The sequence below is a fragment of the Tupaia chinensis genome, unplaced genomic scaffold, assembly GCF_000334495.1.
Source record: "Tupaia chinensis unplaced genomic scaffold, TupChi_1.0 Scaffold142285_1, whole genome shotgun sequence".
Taxonomy (NCBI): Eukaryota; Metazoa; Chordata; class Mammalia; order Scandentia; family Tupaiidae; genus Tupaia; species Tupaia belangeri.
Genome location: NW_006202134.1, coordinates 261,108 through 264,229, shown reverse-complemented (window position 1 = coordinate 264,229; position 3,122 = coordinate 261,108). Strand labels below are relative to the sequence as shown.

Here is a 3,122-nt window from a genome sequence, read left to right as displayed (position 1 = left end):
AAAATCAAACACAAAGCTAGTGAGTTTTCTGTCCCATCTCCTCTACAGCACCACTGAGGAAGTTCCCACTTCACAGAGCTGCTGAAGTCCTTTCTAGTTCAGAAAGGTAGATAGACATTTGGTAGTAGGAACAACATGTTCATCTTAATAATGGAATGGATGGTTCTTTGTTAAAGTTTTTTTCCATTTTCCAAGTCTCTGTACAACCTGGGAGGCAGCAGGCACTGTTGGGGTTCCAAGGGTACCATCTGCATCCCACCAGTCTGCATGACCTCTGAGCAGAAAGAAGCTTGGCCAGTATGGAAGACCAGAGTTCAGCTGTCTGGGTCACAGTGGAGTACACCGTTCAACTTTTTCAACATGGATTACAGCCACAGATGCGCCCTTTTCTTGATATTCTAATCCCACTGGAGACTTTTCATTAAGGCCTTGTTCCTTTGCACACATTTCAGGCACAACATATTGTCCTCCAGATACAGGGGTGGGAAACTGCAGGCCAGAAGTAAGAAGAGGGCACACACTCTCCCTTTTTGCTTCTCAGGAACCCAGGCTTGTCCAGCATGAAACTGCAGGTGAACCCAACCAGCTGTGCTTACAGGGAGACTTCTCCCGTGGACCACACAAGACACCATAGGCCTCTTGTGGGGATTCCACAGCCTCTTTTTCTGCTGACTCCATCTTCCCAGCCACAGCTGCAATTCTGGCCCAGGAGGCCAGCATAGCTTCTGGGGCAGAGGTTGTCACCTCAATTCTATTAACTCCCCCTTGAAGAGAACTGCAGACTCTTCGGGATTAGAAAAAGCCTCACATGGAGGTGCCACTTCTGTAGGATTAATCCTTTCAGATCACTTCTCTTCCTGAGGACTTTCTTCAGATGCTTTTCCTCTGCCCATTTTTAATTTTCTTCATAATGATGACTTAATCCTGGCCTCTTTTGCCTGTGGTAGGAATATCCTTTTGATTTGGATAAGCATAGGCACACAGTCTCCTATATGCATCTAATTTCTGGCCTTTGGAGCTATCATTAATTGTTGGCACCAAGCCCACAGGATGTCTCGGTGAAGCCGGTTGACTGGTGGCAGTTTAGAGGGCAGTAGGGGAATTGGTGCGGTGATCTGAGGCTGTAGGCTGTAGGCTGTAGGCTGTCATTGCTTTGTGCCTTCTCCTTTGGACAGGAAGCTCGATCATCCATCGCAGATTTTTTTTGTTTGTTTTTTTCCCTTTGCTGAAGTTGTCAATAAACCTGTAGATGTGCTTGGTTGACTGGAAGCCCACTGTTGCTCTTCAATTTCAGACACTTGTTCACACTTAGAATTCCCATACTCTTCTCTCAAGATTGTAGATTTCCACTCCTTGCCTCTTGCATGCTCCATACTCTGAAAGTAGATCGGGCTGATCTCTTTTTTCATTTTCTATGTGCATGGAACATATACACACGCACACTCTGTGTGTGTGTGTGTGTGTGTGTGTGTACACATTCATCCAGTCTCTGTCTTTTAATTAGAGAATTTAATCGATTAACATTCAGCATTATCAATATTTGCAGACTTATCCTTGCCATTCTGTTAACCATCCCCCCCCCCCGTTATTTCCATTTGTCTATTTTTAGCTTTTCTGATATAGTATTCCCTTTAATACTTTTTTAAAGCTGGTCTAGTGTTCATGAGTTCTTTCAGTGTTTGCTTATCTAAAAATGAATTTATTTGTTCTTATTTAAAGGGTAATCTTTCTGTGTATAGTTTTCTGGGTTGAAATAGCTTTCCCTCTTCTTTTATTTTTATTACATACCAGTCATCTTTTATTGGATGTGAATTCTCAACTGGGATATGAAAGGACTCAACAAGTTCCTTTGGTCCTTTGGAGGGATGCTAAGCCAAGGAGATGAAGGTCTGGTTCAGTGTATGATCTCCATGCTGGCACTCTTCAGTGGTATTTGCATTGCCGCTCATGTTTGAGTTCCATTTTTTTTTTTTTTTGGAGAAGGGCACATGCGCTCGCCAGACAGACAGAGACAGACAGAAAGTGAGAAATCACCCCCCAGGGGGGATGGCCACGCTGCAACCCCTTCTCCTCCATTCTCCTCGGGATCTTGGGCATGCATGCACATGTGCCAGGCATGAGTTTAAGCCACCTGGTCCAGGACCCGAACCGCGGTCGACTACGTGGGAGTCCAGCGACATAGCCATTATGCTAACTGCTGGTCCCATGTTTGAGTTCCTTATAAGAAAGGGAGTAGCTGGGAACCAGCAGTTATGCTAACTGCTGGTCCCAACATTCATGAGTTTCTTTATCTTCACTGGTATGACTGACGCCATTGTGGAGTCTTGGCATCTGCTCCAAAATTGCTTTTCTTTTAATGTTTTTAATATGTCTTCCCATTCTTTTTTTTTTTTTTCCTCCTGCTTATTATATTACTTTTTTTATATTAAATTATATTGCCTAACACTCATTCCCTGAGTATCATCACAACACACCAAGTGTAGTTTCCCATCTAGGATAAACTGCATAGTGTCTTAATCAAGCATGTCGTCACCAATACTGTTCCATTTCTACTTTCATACATATAAATATGTTTGTTATCCTATGTTTGACCCTCAGCCCTTTCCCCCTCTCCCAATTACTCTATCTCTGCTATAGACAGCTATCCTCCAGAGGGGTCATTGAAAATGCGATACCTGCGAGTAGAGGGAGAGGGGTCACGAGTCCAAAGTTTTTAACAATAGGGAAAATAGATTCCATTCAAGGTTGGATCAAGTGTGGGTCTCGTGCAGTTCCGCAACTGTAGGTGAGTCTCCATGGAATACAGTTTCAGGAAGGCGGTTCTGGCAAGCAGAGTTGACCATCAGTTGATGCGGCACAGCAGCCATCTTGTGGTTAGCAGGAATGGTGTTGTGGAGGTCTGCAGCGTGACTTATCCTCTGGTGTCTGGCTTCCCTAAGAATGGCAGGGTAGTTCCTGTTCTTGCCTGAGGTAATGCAGGGCTGGTATCCATCATCTTCTCACTGTCCATAGGTAGATAAAATCCTTCTCTACAGTGTATTTCTCAGTTGGTTTAAGGCAGTTAAAGGTTCTTTCTGTTGCTTATAGTTGCAAGTTCTTAATCCTTCTCTTCAGCTTCAGCT

The 3,122-nt window shown here is 44.0% G+C and overlaps 1 pseudogene; it reads right to left on the bottom strand.

The window, feature by feature from the left end:
- Window positions 1–327: 327 nt before the first annotated feature.
- On the bottom strand, window positions 328–1,409 carry LOC114005112 (uncharacterized; annotated as a pseudogene).
- Between the last annotated feature and the right edge of the window lie 1,713 nt (window positions 1,410–3,122).